This window comes from Lampris incognitus, chromosome 9 (genome assembly GCF_029633865.1).
Source record: "Lampris incognitus isolate fLamInc1 chromosome 9, fLamInc1.hap2, whole genome shotgun sequence".
NCBI classification, from domain to species: Eukaryota; Metazoa; Chordata; class Actinopteri; order Lampriformes; family Lampridae; genus Lampris; species Lampris incognitus.
The window spans coordinates 15593765-15612966 of record NC_079219.1 but is presented as its reverse complement, the minus strand read 5'-3'; the positions used below and the strand labels follow the sequence as shown (position 1 = coordinate 15612966).

The window sequence follows — 19202 nt, the reverse complement described above, 5'->3', positions numbered from 1 at the left end:
CTTCTCATTTTCCTTCTCCTTCTCCTCCTTCTCCTTCTCCCCCTTCTCCTTCTCCCCCTTCTCCTTCTTCTCCTCCTCCTTCTCCTTCTCCTTCTCTGTTCTCCTCACATGGCTGATTTTACACAGGTATATTTACTATTTTACAAGGCTGTCAGTGTCATATTTTCATTCTGGGGTCAGGAAGAGTACTACGTATTTCCAAAACTTTGTATTTAAAAATTTAAGGTAAAATACTATTTACTGGCAGATTGACAACAACATTTTTAAAGATATACATTTTCAGTGGGTATCGACTGACCTTAGTGTAAAAGAAAAAAGCAAGCATGAGGTTTGTTGGTGTATTACAAACCCCAATTCCAATGAAGTTGGGACGTTGTGTAAAACGTAAATAAAAACGGAATACAATGATTTGCAAATCCTTTTCGACTTATATTCAATTGAATACACTACAAAGACAAGATATTTACTGTTCAAACTGATAAACTTGATTGTTTTGTTTTTTTTTGCAAATATTCGCTCATTTTGAATTTGATGCCTGCAACACGTTCCAAAGAAGCTGGGACAGGGGCATGTTTACCACTGTGTTACATCACCTTTCCTTTTAACAACACTCAATAAGCGTTTGGGAACTGAGGACACTACTTGAAGCTTTGTAGGTGGAATTCTTTCCCATTCTTGCTTGATGTACGACTTCAGTTGCTCAACAGTCCGGGGTCTCCGTTGTCGTATTTTGTGCTTCATAATGTGCCACACATTTCCAATGGGAGACAGGTCTGGACTGCAGGCAGGCCAGTCTAGTACCCACACTCTTTTACTATGAAGCCACGCTGTTGTAACACGTGCAGAATGTGGCTTGGCGTTGTCTTGCTGAAATAAGCAGGGACGTCCCTGAAAAAGACGTCGCTTGGATGGCAGCACATGTTGCTCCAAAACCTGTATGTACCTTTCAGCATTAATGGTGCCTTCACAGATGTGCAAGTTACCCATGATGCCATGGGCACTAACACACCCCCATACCATCACAGATGCTGGCTTTTGAACTTTGCGCTGATAACAATCTGGATGGTCCGTTTCCTCTTTAGCCCGGAGGACACGACGTCCATGATTTCCAAAAACAATGTGAAATGTGGACTCGTCAGACCACACCACACTTTTCCACTTCGCGTCAGTCCATCTCAGATGAGCTCGGGCCCAGAGAAGCCAGCGGTGTTTCTGGGTGTTGTTGATATTTGGCTTTCGCTTTGCATGGTAGAGTTTTAACCTGCACTTGTAGATGTAGCGACGAACTGTGTTAACTGATGATGGTTTTCCCAAGTGTTCCTGAGCCCACGTGGTAATATCCTTTACAGAATGATGTCGGTTTTTAATGCAGTGCCGCCTGAGGGGTCGACGGTCATGGGCATTCAATGTTGGTTTTCGGCCTTGCCGTTTATGTGAAGAGATTTCTCCGGATTCTCTGAATCTTTTGATGATATAATGGAGTGTAGATGATGAAATCCCTAAATTCCTTGCAATTGTACATTGAAAAACGTTGTTCTTAAACTGTTGGACTATTTGCTCACGCAGTTGTTCACAAAGGGATGCTCCTTTTATACCCAATCATGACACTCACCTGTTTCCACTTAACCTGTTCACCTGTGGAATGTTCCAAACAGGTGTTTTTTGAGCATTTCTCAACTTTCCCAGTCTTTTGTTGCCCCTGTCCCAGCTTCTTTGGAACGTGTTGCAGGCATCAAATTCAAAATGAGTGAATATTTGCAAAAAACAATAAAGTTTATCAGTATGAATATTAAATATCTTGTCTTTGTAGTGTATTCAATTGAATACAGGTCGAAAAGGATTTGCAAATCATTGTGTTCTGTTTTTATTCACATTTTACACAACGTCCCAACTTCATTGGAATTGGGGTTTGGACAAGAAACACTGCTGAATGGGTGTGTTGGGGTCCATGTGAGACCTGCAGTGTAGTAGCAGCGGTTGCCAAGTCATCAAGTGAAATATTTTCCCCAGCCAGTCGCACAATGCGTTGAACATTAGCAATGCGAGGCCACTGCTCTCGCCAGGATGGTCTTCATCATGGTGGGACAGTGTCACAGGAAGTGAAGGCCTGGAAACGACAGTGGGCCAAACACCAACTCGAGTGGGGGAAGCTCAAGTGAATTAGATGTAGTTTTTTTGTGTGTTTTTAAAAAATCAAGTTTGTTTGTGTAGCCCTAACTCACAATTACAGTTCAGATCCAAGTAGTCAGATGTCCACAGCTGTACAGAAACCTCCAGAAAACCACAGCTGTGATGAACGTATTGTAGATATGATTCTCAACAATGGCAGCCGAGGCGAGGTTGTAAGTCTCACAGCGGAGTGCCACATGCTTGCTCGTCGTGCACTGTGCCTGTGTTGTGCCGTGTCTGGGGGCTACTGTGAGGTGTTAAACACGGTGGGTGTGGTATTACATGTGGGCGCGGAAGGCAAACGGGGAGGCGCTCGCTGTAGCGTTGACGTAGTGTGCTACAGTGGTCTGATTTCAGCACCAGGACACTGTCTCAACGCGGTCCGGGTAAAGTTTTGTTGGCACTTCTGTGAGCCTCTCACTCCCAAAATGCATGCGCTAGACCCCACCCCCACCCCACCGCACCCCTATCCCCCTACCCCCACCTTTCAAATGCTGAAAGGAAGAGGGAGGGTGGCAGGGAAATAGAGGGAGGGAGGTAGTTGCCGTGGGAAGAGAGGATGTATATGGAAGGGACTGAGAGACAGGAAGAAAGGGACAGAGTAAAAGAGTGTGAGTTGAACGGAGAAGGGTAGGAGATGCCAGAGAGGGTGAGAGATGGAGAGGGAGAGGGAGAGCGAGTTGTACTTGAAGGGTAGACGATGGCGGGGAGTGAGAGGCGGGTTTCCAGGCCAGACTCGAGCTGCAGGAAATTATTTATGAGCTTGAACAAGATAGTGTTGCTGCTGCCAATGATGAAAGATGAGCTTTTGTGTGTATGTGCGTGTGTGTGTGCATGCATGCGTGCGTGCGTGCGTGGGGTGTGTTTGTGTATATGCGCATGTGCGCGTGCAGTCGCACTCGCGTGTGTATGGGGTTTCTGCCCTCTGGCGCCGACCTCTGTTACACTGTTCGGACAGCGTCTCTGTTATACACACTCTCTCTGAGTTTCTGTCTCTCTCGCCTCCTCTCTCTCTTTAACACACACACACACACACACACACACACACACACACACACACACACACACACACACACACACACACACACACACACACACACACCAGCACAAGCAGTGGTGAGCCTATTAAAGTTTTATCATAATCTTTCACAGGGGAGAGGAGAACAGAGAGGGACTCTCTTTGGTGGTCTCAGGTCTTACCCTTGGTGTTTTTAACAAAAGCTGACCACAGCAAACACACTCACAACGACAGACACATAAATATGCCCACAAGTTTAGATAGATAGATAGATACTTTATTGTCCTCACAAGAGGATATTTGTTTTCACCTTTTGTGCAGAGCCTCATATACAGTAAATACATGTACACATGCTATACATCCCACATGACACACACAGAGGACATGGAGACAACAATACAACAACACAAGAGTTAAGAGGTTCAGTGAGTTTAGAACTTCAGTGGCAGAAGGAACAAAACTCTTTTTAAGACAGGCCGTATCCAGGTAAGGGACCTGTACCTGAGACCAGATGGAAGCAATGTGAAGAATGGGTTACGGGGGTAAACAGGATTTATGAGTTAGCACAGCTAGTAGGACAGCTAGTAGGACAGCTAGTAGAGCAGCTAGTAGGACAACTAGCAGGGCAGCTAGTAGGACAGCTAGTAGGACAGCTGGCAGGGCAGCTAGTAGGACAGCTAGTAGAGCAGCTAGTAGGACAACTAGCAGGGCAGCTAGTAGGACAGCTAGCAGGGCAGCTAGTAGGGCAGCTAGTAGAACAGCTAGTAGGACAACTAGCAGGGCAGCTAGTAGGACAGCTAGTAGGACAGCTGGTAGGGCAGTGTATTCACCAGTGTTTTCATTAGTGCTTGTGTAGTTACAGTAAGCAGTTTTGGGAAAAGGTCTCTTGTCTAAAGTTAAGAGACTGCCACCTTATATAAGAAAAAAGAAACAGGGACAGATATGAAAGCCACGAAGCCCCGTCTGTCTGCCCTGCACTATATGTATGCACTACAGAAACTGTCAAAACACCTCCTTTATTCTTGTTTTGAGCGAGAAGATCTTTGTTTTTCTCCAGATAACAAAGAAAAAAAAATCTGCCGATATGATTAAGTAGTTTGGCTTATTTCTTACATGCTTTAACCTGTTTCCTCCTGGGTGCAGACTGCAGAGTCCCGGCCTGAACCCTTTAGCTCTTCTATTTTGTGCCATCCTCCTGGCCAGCATCTGTTTGGTTTCCCCGATGTACAATTCACGGCAATCATCTCAGCACTTAACAGCGTACACTATGTTGCTCTGTTTGTGCCAGGGTACCCGATCCGTGGGTTGGACCTATTTCTGGCACAGCGTGTTTTGGGGTTTGAAAGCAATTGAGACACAGTGTTTGGAAAATACGCATCTCAACTTTTCCGACAGTCCCACCACATACGGAATCACCACTGGTTTACACTTAGGCAGCTGTTGTCCTTCTCCTCTCTTCGATCGGTTGTTGCACTGTTTGGGCGTCTTCCTGGCTTTGACAAACGCCCAGTTAGGATAACCACACTTAACCAGGGCCTGTTTAATGTGGGATTTCTCCTCTTCCCTGGCCGCTGTGTTGGTGGGGACATTGTCAGCTCGGTGGTACAGCATGCTGATGACTCCTAGTTTGTGCTCCAGTGGATGATGAGAGTCAAACCTTAAGTACTGATCAGTATCTGTTGGTTTACGGTAAATGTCAACAGTCAAATGTCCCCCATCGACAATTGCAATTTCAATCTAAGAAGGCTAACCTGCCATTTTTCACATCCTCCCTGGTGAATTTGATGTGGTTGTCCACAGAGTTAATGTGGTCGGTGAAATGTGATATGTCCTGAGATTTAATTTTAACCCAGGTGTCGTCCCGTCCACAAATCTGAACCAATGGCTTGGTTGTGTCCCTGGATAGGATGTCAGATCCCTGTTTTCCACTTCCTCCATATACAAGTTGGCCACTATAGGTGAGACTGGGGAACCTATAGCACACCCGTGCTTCTGCCCATAATACTGCCCCCTGTATGTGAAGTACGTGGATGAAGACACAGCTTCAGGGGCAGACACACTTGGTCAGTGTTAAGGGGGGTCCTATTGCTAAGGGTGGAGTTGTTTTGGAATTTCATACGGACTACCTCCACTGCTTCATCAGCAGGACTGCATGTGAAGAGAGACTTAACGTCACAAGAGACCATTGTTTCATCCCCCTCCATAATGATGTCCCTCACCTTATCCACAAAATCCACAGTGTACTGAATGTGATGTTTGTTAATTACTTCCTACCAACAGGTTAAGAATAGATGCCAGAAACTTAGAGACGTTACAGGTCACTGAGTTAATCATACAAACAATAGGCCGTAATGGCACATCCTGTTTATGTATTTTAGGTAGAGATGTAACGGTATGAAAATTTCATATCGTGATTATAGCGACCAAAATTATCACGGTTATCAGTATTATCGCGGTATTGTTAAAATGTGCTGAAAATGTTCAAAAAGTACTGATACACACACGGAAATCATTTCACCAAGTTTTATTTTGAAAACCACAAATAAAATTAGCAGCACTATGCACTTTTTGTTTGCATAAACATTAAAGTAATAAAAATAAATAAAACAATAACATTCCTTATGTAAACATGAAAAAAACCATACAAATGTGCATTAAAGATGTCACCATGTGGCCATGAGAGGTAACTGCACTTTTGCACATTGCGAATAAGAAAACAGCAACCAAAAAGACATTTCTTCACATTTTAACAAGCTTTGGATATAATCTGCATTAGGAATGCTGTTTTGGTATAGATACGCATATGAAACAGTTTTATTTAGCTCAGTGCTCATGTTGAACATTAGGGCTACTATCACTTTAAGAAGATCGCAAATTCCTGTGTACGTGAACCAGGAAGCGTCTAGATTTGTGAGTGTTGAGTCGGCGGTGATTTTGGAGACAGAAGCTATACAGTTTTCTTACCGTAGCCGTAGTAATAACGTGGCAGTAATAGCCAGCCTTAGTTATAGTTTAGGAAATTATTATTTGATTACTCCTGTATGAAGATTTCGCTGTGGAACCGGAATAAATGTTCGTTTTGTTATCTTTTTACACCGGAGTCATGTGGAGGTTTTTTCCTTGCTTTTCCTTAAGAACGTACTACGCACGAGTAGCTAACTTTAGCCAGTGGCACGAGCAGCTAACTTTAGCCAGTGGGACGGACCGTCGGCCCTCACAAAGAATAACGTTTGGTAACATGAAAGCTCAAGTTTACATTATTGACAAGCTATTAGCAAGTTAGACATACAAACCAGGACATTTTCCCCCATTCCGAAGTCCCCACATCAGGCATTCAGCTAAAAGTTAACTTACCTTGCATTCGCTGTAAAGTTGTGGATGGTGGTCACGGAGATGACTCATAAGATTAGAGGAGTTGCCCCCTTTCGCAGCGATTTTCTTTCTGCATGTCCTGCAGACAGGGTAACCATCTTCAATCAGTTTTCCCTCAGCACTCTTACAAAAACCAAAATACCACCACACTTCAGACTTAGTCCTCTTAGTAGGCGAAAAAATCTCCCGAGCGCCGTCACTGCCTGTGCCTTCCATGTTTCATTGAGGCAAAACAAACCCATGTTGCCTGCTGGCCTGCGTCTGAGAGACTATGCTGGACAGTATTTACCGTGAGGTTTTCAAAGCGCGGTAATCAAACACAGTTTTAATGGGGCCGTGCCTATAGTCCCCGGGTCCTATAGGACCCTTTCGAAAAAAAAGGGTTCTATATTCCCCGCTGTTTCCAGGGGAACATAGGACCTTTTTCCAAATAAAGGGTCCCATATTCCCCGCTATTGCCAATCGAGGAACAAACCGGGGAACTTAGGACCCTTTTTGCAAATTATTTCCTTAACGGGTCCAAAATAATAAAAACTGGGGTCATGGCTGAGTTGTAGGCTACGACAATCTATTCCTCCGCTGATTAAATTAGGCCGTATTACCATTGTTGGCTGTTGTATATCGCAGGCCACCTTGAGTGCGTATCCAAATTCGGCCTAGAGGAGACTAATTTGCTTTATTGTTATTTCTTACCAATATTTACTGCAGTAGGCCTAGTTAGTTGGCTCTCCGGCTAAGCATGGACAGTCGGCAATCAACGCAAGTTTGTCTTGCAGTAGGCCTGCCTACCAGTATAACCTAGCCATTTCCACCTTCGCTCAAAGTCCAATTTGCACAGCACTGGACACTTCAGCCACTTTCTTGTTACTTTGCAGATCGTTTTCCATATCAAATCACTTGGCAGACTTTCATTCAAAAAGACTTTAATGATGAACTTTTTAGGCAGAGAACTTAGACCAGGACTTGGAATTTAGGACCAGCACAAAGTATCCATCAACGGGGGCCGCCTACCTTACACAATAGGCTACTTGCCTAATAATAATAATATGTGCTTCTCAAAAAACTAAAGGCTTGTGGAGGTGCGAAACCAAAAACATGAATCAAAGACGAACATCAAAGGATGTAAGGTAACACTCACCAAATGGTAATAAAATAACAGAGGCAGTCCTCTATTTCACCATTTTATTGTTTGGCATCAGTCATTAAGGTTTCTGAAGAAGACCACCCGGCCAAGTTAATGACTGATGCCAAACAATGAAATGGTAAAATAGAGAATTGTGTCTTTTTTTTTTCATTTGATGAGTGCTACCTTACATCCTTTGATGTTCTTCTTTAATAATAATAATAGTAATAATATCAATAATAATAAATAATAATAACAACAGCCTAATAATAATAATGATAATAATAATAATAATAATAGCCTAATTATAAAAGAGGCCTGATAACAAATAACAATTACAGGCATAATACTATCAATAGTAACACTGATAATAGGCTATTAATAACAAAATGCTTCTAGTAAAAGCCTGGCTGAAAAAGGGTTGGTCTATGGCAGAAGCCCCCCAGAAAAGGCATGGTCTAAAACAAAAATCTCCAAGGCCTAACTAGCCTAACGTTAAGGCTTTTTTCTTCTTCAAAAAAGCAAAATGAGTAGTCCTAGTCCATTAGGCTACTCAACAAAGAGGGGCTAAAACCCTGGATTTGACGTTGCCGACGCTGCAGGACCCTTTGCGCATTATAGATCCTTCTGATTGGGGCTGTTGGCTCCCTCGCAACTTCTGCAATCACCCCCTGTCGGAATTCTGCACGGTGCACCATTTCTCCGTCAGCGGGATGCACGTGTTCCCCAACATCGTGCACAATAATGTTAGCATCCACGTCCTCCACTTCAAATCTATTTGTGATCAGTGGCACTCTACAGTTCCACCTCCAGCACCTCCATCTAATGGTGTCTTGATTGGTGCGGTGCTTCTGATATCTGAAGTTCTCATGTACCAACACTTTGCCGCCTCGATCACCATCCATAACTATCGCCATTGTTTGTCTTCTTGTAGGCTAGTAAGCACATGACAGTGAGTCCACGAGTTATCACCGATAACAACCGATTTTTGCAAACTGTTGCAAGTTGGCGGGCGGTTTAGACATTGGTGAACTTTGATCATGTGGTTGAGAACGCCAGGAAACTTGCGTGCAGATGACCACACATCCACGACAAGTTTTAAATATTTCCAAACTCGAAATCATGTGTGCCTTTGGCTATTTATAAATTATTTTTCGAGCAATATGTGTTTTGTGATTCAGCTTTAGCGTTGTTGATTAGCCTTTCATTCATATTTTGTCAAAAAGGCGTATTCATTAGCCTAGGCCTATGTCCCGTTATTTCTGTAGCATACAGCATCTTAGAATCTTAAGAGACCAGGCAGATATTGTTATGATTTTATTGTTATTACCATGCTATATTAGCCTACTTTATAATTATAAATATTTCAATTATCCAATTTTTAGCATTTCTAATGTAAGGCTATATTGTTATTATTATTATCATCATCATTATTATTAGGCTATTATCATTATTATTATTATGTTATTATTATTATCATTACAATTATGATGCTTAAAGGGCCTTACTGAGCAGATGGTTTCTATCTAATATCTGTCAGATGCTTTTCCCAATAAGCTGGTGTGGTTATGATGGGAGCGACGGCTTTCTAGGGAACATAGAAGAAGTGGGTCAGAATTGGCCTATTGTCGGTATCAGCCAGCTTACGCAGGAGTCTATCCCTGGTACAATGCGCTAGACCTCTGGGAGATGGACTGCTGAGGACGGAACACAACACCTATCCTCAGCTCCCAGCACTTCTCGCACAATGTGCTATTCATACGCTGAGTTGGCGGCACCCGGGATCGAACTCACGACCTTGCGATCCATAGGCGAGAGCTCTACCGACTGAGCTATGCCCGGGTACAATTGCCCAAGGAGCACAGGCTTACTATATTACATTCAGACACAGACGAGCCAGCTCACCTACTCGGCGAGGCGCATTTTCCTCGATAAGTGACACATTTCATGCATAAATATCAGAGAACTACCGGGGTGGGTTATGCGCCCAAATATAGGCTATAGCCTAATAAGTTGAAATTGGTTTAGTGTCGAAAGTTTCCACATACTTTAGCCAACCTGGACTTTGTGAATTCGTTTTTGTGATATAAAAATAGAAATCGTATGATTCATTGTCTTCTTAATAATCTGCCCTAAATAATGCATTATTGAAAATGCACTTTTTGCGCCAAACAGCGTCAAACCTGCTGACCGGGGAACATAGGACCTTTCTTTATAAAAAGGGTCCTATGTTCCCCTAGGGCATCTGGGGAACATAGGACCCTTTTTATAAAGAAAGGTCCTATGTTCCCCTGCACATACAAAACGGGGAACATAGGGCCCTTTTGGGGAAAAGTGGGGAATATAGGGCCCTCTGTATACAAAAAGGTCCGATATTCCCCGGTCTCATACAAAGCGGGGAACATAGGACCCGGGGACTATAGGACCCGGGGACTATAGGGAGGACCCCGTTTTAATGATAATTAACCGTCGGAAATTTTACCGCGGTTAATCATTAAACCGGTAACCATTACATCCCTAATTTTAGGTAAACCATACAGACTAGGTGTAATTTCCCCTGGGTATAATCTGTGGTATTTGCCATTTTACAATGCTGTGATTGCCTGTGGAGGTGTTTGGGAGAGATGGCGGTGGAGTTGTTAACTAGATTGTTTAACACAATCTTGGAAAGTGAGAGGTTGCCTGAGGGGTGGAGAAGAAGCATACTGGTACTGATTTTCAAGAGTAAACGTGATGTGCAGAGCTGTAGTAACCACAGAGGTATAAAGTTTATCAGCCACAGCATGAAGATATGGGAAAGAGTAGTGGAAGCTAGGTTTAAGAGGAGAGGTAACGATTAGCGAGCAGCAGTATGGTTTCATGCCACAAAAGAGCACTGCAGATGCAATGTTTGCTTTGAGAATATTGATGGAGAAGTATAGAGAAGGTCAGAAGGAGGTGCCGAGAGAGTCAGTGTGGTATTGTATGAGGAAGTCAGGAGTGGCAGAGAAGTATGTAGGAGTGGTCCAGGATATGTGTGAGGGCAGGGTGACAGTGGTGAGGTGCGCGGTTGGAATGACAGATGGGTTCGAGGTGGAGGTGGGATTACATCAACGATCAGCTCTGAGCCCTTTCTTGTTTGCGGTGGTGATGGACAGGTTGACGGACGAGATCAGGCAGGAGTCTCCGTGGACTATGATGTTCGCGGATGACATTGTGATCTGTAGCGAGAGTAGGGTGCAGGTGGAGGAGAGCCTGGAGAGGTGGAGGTATGCACTGGAGAGAAGAGGAATGAAAGTCAGTGGAGCAAGATGGAATACATATGCAAGAATGAGAGGGAGGACAGTGGAATGGTGAGGATGCAAGGAGTAGAGGTGACGAAGGCATATGAGTTTAAATACTTGGGGTCAACTGTCCAAAGTAATGGGGAGTGCAGAAGAGAGGTGAAGAAGAGAGTGCAGACAGGGTGGAGTGGGTGGAGAAGAGTGTCAGGAGTGATTTGCAACAGAAGGGTACCAGCCAGTGGCGGATGGTGATAAATATTTTAGGGGGGCGCAATTTACCTTGGTGCAGAACACCTGACAGTTGCTTTAATGTCCACGCAGTCATTGAGTTATTAAGAAGGACAATATATTATCAGGGTTCATAGACAGTGGATGATTGACAGTCGAGATGAGGTGTCTTGGTAGGTGTGAACATGATTGACAGCCACGAGAATTGTCCAATCACATTAGATCCAAAAACATTAAAATACCAATTCACTGCCAATAAAAGTGGGAGTGTCAGGGGCACAGAAACTCTGAAGAAACCAATTAGACAGCAGCCTCAGGTCACTTGCTCACCAGAAGTTTGAGGGCTTACATAAGGTATCGTTTGGTCGGCACCCCTCACCCAGAAAGTATATGTATTCAGACAGAAATCAACCAAATACCATTTGGAACCAATATTTAAGGGCTGCTGACAGACTGAAAAACACTTTCACAGAATGAAAAACACTTTTATTTCATAATTATTTGCATTATACAACTAAATTATATTTAACACGTTTAAGTAGATTTCCATCTCTTGATATTTGAAGGGGGCTGCGCCCCAGCCCCCTGTACTGGTCAGCTGCTACTGGTACCAGCAAGAGTTAAAGGGAAGGTTTACAAGATGGTAGTGAGACCAGTTGTTTTAAGGTTTGGAGACCATGGTACTGATGAAAAGACCGGAGGCGGAGCTGGAGGTGGCAGAGTTGAAGATGCCAAGATTTTCATTGGGAGTGACGAATGAGGACAGGATTAGGAACAAGTATATTAGAGGGGGACTGCTCAGGTTGGATGGTTTGGAGACAAAGCAAGAGAGGCAAGATTGAGATGGTTTGGACATGTGCAGAGGAGAGATATTGGGTATATTGGGAGAAGAATGCTGAATGTGGAGCTGCCAGGGAAGAGGAAAAGAGGAAGGCCAAAGAGGTGGTTTATGGATGTGATGGAGGACACATGCAGGTGGCTGGTGTGACAAAGGAAGATGCAGAGGACAGGAAGAGATGGAAATGGATGATCCGCTGTGGTGACTCTTAATGGGAGCAATGATTATAGTAGTAGATAATGCTGTGATTGCAACAATTCCCAAGTCCTCTGTGAATAGTACACGTTGCTATTGAAACTCTAGTTAATGGTCACGGCAATTTGCATATGAAACTGATCGTTGTTTTCGACCGTTATGTCACTGTATTGCTTATAAGGGTGGGGATACCTGCAGTCAGTTGAGACTGAAGAGGTCACTTAGAGGAGTGATGAAATTTTTCCTCTCACTCAACTTTGTGTCCAGATGAACTGATTCAACTTTCTTTAATTTTCTTACCTGGCTTACTGAGGATGTATAAAGACATTTATGCTCAGGTTGGGGTCCAAAAAAAAGAGACATTTTGGCTCATCAGTGTATAATGGGAATTTCACAAAATATGACAAAATGGTGTTAAAGTAACCTGCAGCAGCTTGAAATGGCTTGTCAGGAATTATATATTTGCAGTGTGCCTCTGCCTGTGTGTAGTCTGTGTCTCTCTACTTTTCCATTTTAAGTTACTCTGTATGTCTCCCCACACTTGTTTGTGGTCTGCATTACCTGTCTGTTTGCTTACCAATATTGTTCTCTCCCTGTGCTTGTCTACCTTGACTGACTGCCTGTCTAATTTGTCTATATGTGTTTGCCTGTCTGTCAGACTGTCCACTTCAGTTCACTTGTCTGTCTCTTTGTATCTGTCTACCAGCGTTTGTGTCTGCATTGCTACCTGTCTTCTGCTGTCCTGTGTGCTTGTGGTGGTGTGTATGTGTTCATCAGTCTCTCTTTTTTCTTCACATTTCTTGCTTGGTCTGTCTTCCTTCTTGTGAGTCTGTCAACCTCTCAACCTTTTCCTCTTCTCTTCACCCGTCTCTGCCTTTATGTCCATCTACTTATCGGAGAATCTATGTCTTTCTCAGACACCTTTGTCTTTTGTCTGCATCTCTGTCCGTCTCCCTATCTCTGTCTGTCTGTATTAGTGCCAATGTCTTGTAAAGCTGATAGATGGCATCTGTGTTATTGCCATAGGGGCTCATTCAAAACCAGGTGCACTGACTTCTAAAGCACTTTAATTATGGGGGGGAACCCCATCACACACACACATAAATGTTGAGTCAAGTGGCTTTTGGCTTTGAAGTGCGTGTGCCTTTAGTCGAGCCTTAGAAGCCAGGTGTGAGCATGTTTGGATATAAATTTAATCTACTAATCTACACTTAGAGAGCCTTTGAACTTCACATATCCCTACAGCCTTTGAATCTTTCACTTCTGAAGCAGAGGCTCTCCACCTCTTTGAGCCTGGGTCCCAATCTGAGTAAATCATACGTCCACCTTGAGTTATGAAACAAAGGACATTTTCCATTTAGATCCACTGGATTCTGGTAAAACCTGATAAATAAGGAAGGTGATCCTGTTCAATATGGTTGTTAAAGTAGAGGCAGATACATGGCAGGGCATGTTGGTGTAACATTTTCATTTAATTAATGGTTTTCAGAAAAGATGTGGTCTCATGAAATAAATTTTTTTTTTAAAGATTATTTTCATGGGAGTTCAGTCTCTGGTTAATTTATAGTTAAGTGTTGTCAGGAACGACGAGGAAGGGGGATCATATTTCAAGTGCATGGCATGCACCCTCCCCACTGGGCAGCTTAGTCGGAGCATGTTGGGCAAAGTCATCAGAAAAACCCGATTTGTTTAGCCTGGACAGGAGCCACACGCAAACAAACTCACTACAGCTGCGCTGTGTACGCACAACTTCCAGTCTATTTCTGCACATCAAAGTAGACGTCTTGCTGTTTTACATGGTTATGTCTTCAGTTATTTGATATGCAAGTCACAATGTGTCTTTAATCCAGAGTGAGTCGGTACTGGGTCAGTCTTGACTCTATCCTCAACTCTTGATATAACCTCCGTTTCTGGACTAAGCCTTAAAACGTTTGTTCCCAGCAACTGTTTTTCCAAGTCTGGTCTGTTAGGCAGAGTCAAGTTTGTTTAGGCTTAGTCACAGCGCACCGAAAAACATTTCACAGAGGAGGATTTCTATGGCAGTATTGGGAAATTAACTCTGCCCATGGACGATGATCATCAGTCCAGAACCTGATTTCTCCAGTCAGTTTTTTTCTGTATTTTGACAGCTGACATTGCATTCTGTGTTGAAAATCTGAGATGACCTTGAATCAAAGCATTAGTGTCCCATGGATTGTCAAACATAAAAACATACATTGGGTAACAATGGTGGAAAAATTAACCGGTTTCTCCTCATTTCCTAAAAAGTTGACTTTTTGTCACGCTGGGAGCAGGAAGAGGACCCAAGTGCAGACAGCAGAGACAAACTGGGCTAGAACAAGGTTTTATTAAACAAGAACTTACAGACGGCAGGGAAAGCTCGCAACAGGCCGCGGCGCATTCGGTGACCGACAGTCTCCGAGTGCCTCTGTGAGACGATCCGACTTAGAGCGTGGGCAACCAGGGGGGACATATACATAGGGGAGCCAATCAGGGAGATTGGGCGCAGGTGCGCAGGGCAGGGCAGGAACCGCACAGCCAATCGGAGAAAGGGGAATAGGGGAGTGAAGCTGGGCAATCAGGGTCACTCAAGCAAACGGGTGCAGGTGAACCGAAACACCAATCGGGATGGGGACGGGCAAGCCCCGAACACCCAGATCACACACCCATGACACTTTTCAGAGATGAGGTTTCAGTAGTACACAGAGAATAGTCTAATGAGAGCTCATCTTGAATGAGCCCATTTCTTTCACTGGGAGACGTAATGAGAGCAACACCCCTCCCTCCCTCCCTCTCTCTCTCTCTCTCTCTCTCTCTCTCTCTCTCTCTCTCTCTCTCTCTGTGTCATAATGGAAAAACTTAGATGAGCTAGCGCTTGTTTCCCGTCACTTGTAATGATCTCTTACTCTTTTTCTCTCTCCCTCTCTCTCTGTAGTTCCTGACGGGTCTACAGTCTATTAACACACAAACAGCGGGTGCTCCCCCGTGGGTTCATTAGTGAGCTGGCCCGTATGGCCCGGAGCAGGCTGGAACAGACCATTTCACCTGCTCCCGGAGGGGTGTTGTAGGATTCATTACATTGTAGTTCTTTATAATCCCATGTTGTTGAATAGACAACGTGATGTCCGATATTAGATTAGTCTGGTGTTTATACAATTAATCAGGTGTGATTTGAGGTCCTGTATGGCCGAATAGCTGAGTTTTTCAGTTAGAAAAAAATAGTGTCATGATCCTGGAACAAATCTAAGTGAAGTATGCTGTATTGCATGATAATGTCTTGATGCATGCTAAATAATCCAATATTACATGATAACATTCTACACCACATTTTAATTTAAAACAATACGTTTATGTTTATTTAGCACATACTACATATAACTACATTAACATACCGGTCACGGCTGTGTTGTGTGTTACATTAGATTTTAAAAGAAAAGTCACATTTTATGTAGTAATCATCCACCATCACAAGTCAGCAAACTCTCTGATACAAACGTGCCCACTTTTCTACACAAATATCTCACTTGTGTGATATAAGACAGAATTGCCAACTTGTTACACTCCATTTGTAGCCTTTGGTAAAAAAAAATAAAAATAATAATAATGCTGATGTACAGAGGAGCACCGTTGGCTGCTGCTGATGTGAAATGGTCTGTTGAATCCACTATCATGACAGTATTAAACTAACTGGACGGTATATTTTCTCTAAAAGAATAACAAATAACTGCACTTAAAACTTTTGTTGATAAGCGAGATGTGTTTGCCATACTTCCGACAAAATTTGGTTAAAATTTAAGCGCTATGTCGCACATTTCGTTGCTCTGATTGGTTGTAGATCTATCCAACTGCATCCAGAGGCATTTTGGTTTGTGCTCATTGATAATGTCCTTTGGAAATCGAAAATGAACTGAGAGGAGCCAGACTAACTACCATTTGTAGAGGGACTAAACACTTCAATGTGTTTGTTGAGCTGTAAATTGAATGATATGACTGTACGGTGATGAAACACATCAGTGATGGTGTTAATGTTGACATTCCTTACCAAATTTATAAAAATCGACCTTTCATGGGCACAGCACGGTGGCGCAGTGGTTAGCGCAGTCGGCGCACTGCAAGAAGGTCCTGGATGACTCCCAACCTTGGGAGTCATCCTCTGTGTGGAGTTTGCGTGTTCTCCTTGTGTCTGCATGGGTTTCCTCTGGGTCCTCCGGTTTCCTTCCAAAGACATATAGGTCAGGTGAATCAGCCATACTAAATTGTCCCTGGGTGTTAATGTGTCGGCCCTGTGATGGACTGGTGGCCTGTCCAGGGTGTCTCCCCGCCTGCCACCCAATAACTGCTGGGATAGGCTCCAAAATCCCGCTACCCGACTTTGGATAAACGGCTTGGATAATGGATGGATGGATCATTAAAAATTCAAAATGTTATGCTTAAATTAACTTTTGTGCACCTTAGCTATCCAACTGCTTTTGAATGATTGGCTCATCCTTCATTAAGTGATGACATGGATTCATCTTTAAATAAAAAGTGCTGTGATTGGCTAATCCTTTTAAAAATCTATCAATTGCAATGAAATTAATTCAATTTCTGTCACTAAATTTCCAACCAATGAACACTTCTTCTCAGTCATGGAATAATCAAAATTCATTTGTCTGATGGGCAGACACAAATCAGGCCATAAGTCTTTATACTGGGGGGGGGGGGGTTTCGTGACGGTGAAACTCATTGATGAGATGTTTCACTGTAAGGTGTTAACTAACCTTTGTTCAGTGTTGGCACCAGAACAAACTATGTTGGGGTCCGTCTGAATAATCGGTGGTGAATCATGTTATGAGGTTGAGCCCAAACTATTCCTACAGCCTAGCTGTGGCTCAACTCATTCTGGGTATGAGAAGCATGTTTTATAAACTAAATTAAATTTTCTTTCATTCTTTAGACTTCACAAATAGTTGGGTGGATTGTGAGAATTTTAGACACTAGCCAACCAAGCTAGTTATTTTAAAAGAAAAATTACTATCCCAGATAAATTATTACTTGCCCAAAATTTGCAATGCAGTATTTAAATTTAAATGCCAAAAAATTGTCGATAAAAAGGCTGAACACCACATACATAGTTAAATGGTCTGTGGATAGCCATCCTTATAAGTCTTGCAGCTCTCCACAGACACTCATCTCTCTCGCCGCATCATTTTTTGATGGGGGATTCTTTGACCGAGTTAGTGGCAAGATATTTGCAAAACCTTATAGAATGGAAAAGTTCTGGTTCCCAGAAGGTGTTTTCCCATTCAACCCACTTGCTGGAAATTTAACCCCCCCCTTTTCTCCCCAATTGTACCTGGCCAATCACCCCACTCTCCGAACCATCCCGGTTGCTGCTCCACCCCCTCTGCCGATCCGGGGAGGGCTGCAGACTACCACATGCCTCCTCCGATACATGTGGAGTTGCCAGCCACTTCTTTTCACCTGACAGTGAGGAGTTTTGCCAGGGGGCGTAGCACGTGGGAGGATCACGCTATTCCCCCCAGTTCCCCCTCCCCCCGAACAGTACCTATCGGCTGACTGATTCTGTTTGATTGGCTGATTGGTTTTGTGTAGACAGCCATATAAAATCTCTTGTGGACGTGTTTTTCAGAACAAACCCATCTTCTATGCAGCTCACCTCGGATGAGTGGGTGAGCTTGATTTCCAACCCTGTGTGTGTGTTTGTGTGTCAACACATCTCACATCAATAGAGTATGATATTAAATATGTAACACCTTAGTAGCATCATAATTTCATTGACCGCTACAGAATTCACTATTCAAAACGGCGTAATGATAATCCCCGGGCGGGCACAGTAAATTTACCCATCAGTTATGATTGCTGGGCCATAGATATTGGGGAACAGAGCACGGCTAATGTCATGTTTGGTTAATAAACTCAGTGGTGTCTTGCCGTCTAGGGAAAGAAGCATCTCGGAGATGAAAGGCGGTGAAACCACAGTAATAACCTGACAGAGTCAATCACTTCTGTTCAACTCCCTGTCTCACCTCACAATGACTTCCCTGGAAAAACTAATTTCCTCAACTTCAGAGATTTCATTAGCTTGGCCTCATTCTCTAAAGGCAAACATCTACTCGCCACATCAAATGCACACTCATACAGTACACACTCAGTACACACTCACTTGTGCCTGTGCACACACAGGTAGGTTTTTACATGGCCACACACACACACACACACACACACACACACACACACACACACACACACAATGCAGCCACATACAGACATTGCAAGTCTTTCTCGCTTTCCCTTTCTGGTAGTGATGTTGGGCTAGCGGTTTGTGATTGTGCTGGCTTTGTTCGGCTCTGCCTTTCATTGTATGGAGACTCAATTTTTCAATAATCGAGTTTAAAGTTTGGAGGTTCACCGTGAAAAGAGAGCAACTCGAACACTGGTGGTCACCCTGCGTTACATTTTACATGGAAATGACAGAAAACGTTAAGGGCAACAGCGCTTATCTCTCTCTACCTCTCTCTCTGTCTGTCTGTTTTTCACTCTCTCTATCTCATATATTAACTCATATGAACACAGCTACAGATTCAGATACAGCTCTATCTAGTATAAGATGTGCTCATAGAAAGATACATGCTATGTCTGACCTATGCAAACCATGTGTTGTGTACAGTGATGCAGTGTTGGCTGGCTAATCTGTCATTAGTTGATTGTTTGGACACTTAACTTTTCCAGTGCACCTGTGAAGATGACCCACCTTTAGTAGTGCAAACAAGTGGGTCAGTCATTTCTATTTAATATATTAAACCAGGGGCAGCACGGTGGCGCAGTGGTTAGCATGGTCGCCTCACAGCAAGAAGGTCCTGGGTTCGAGCCCCAGGGTAGTCCAACCTTGGGGGTCGTCCTGGGTCATCCTTTGTGTGGAGATTGCATGTTCTCCCTGTGTCTGCGTAGGTTTCCTCCGGGTGCTCCGGTTTCCTCCCACAGTCCAAAGACATG

General features: G+C 43.5%; 1 protein-coding gene across 1 annotated transcript in view; it reads left to right on the top strand.

Annotated features, from left to right (window-relative positions):
• Window positions 1-19202, top strand: part of ulk4 (unc-51 like kinase 4) — a 176672-nt gene that overhangs the window by 49836 nt on the left and 107634 nt on the right. The gene's annotated exons all lie outside the window — the stretch shown is intronic.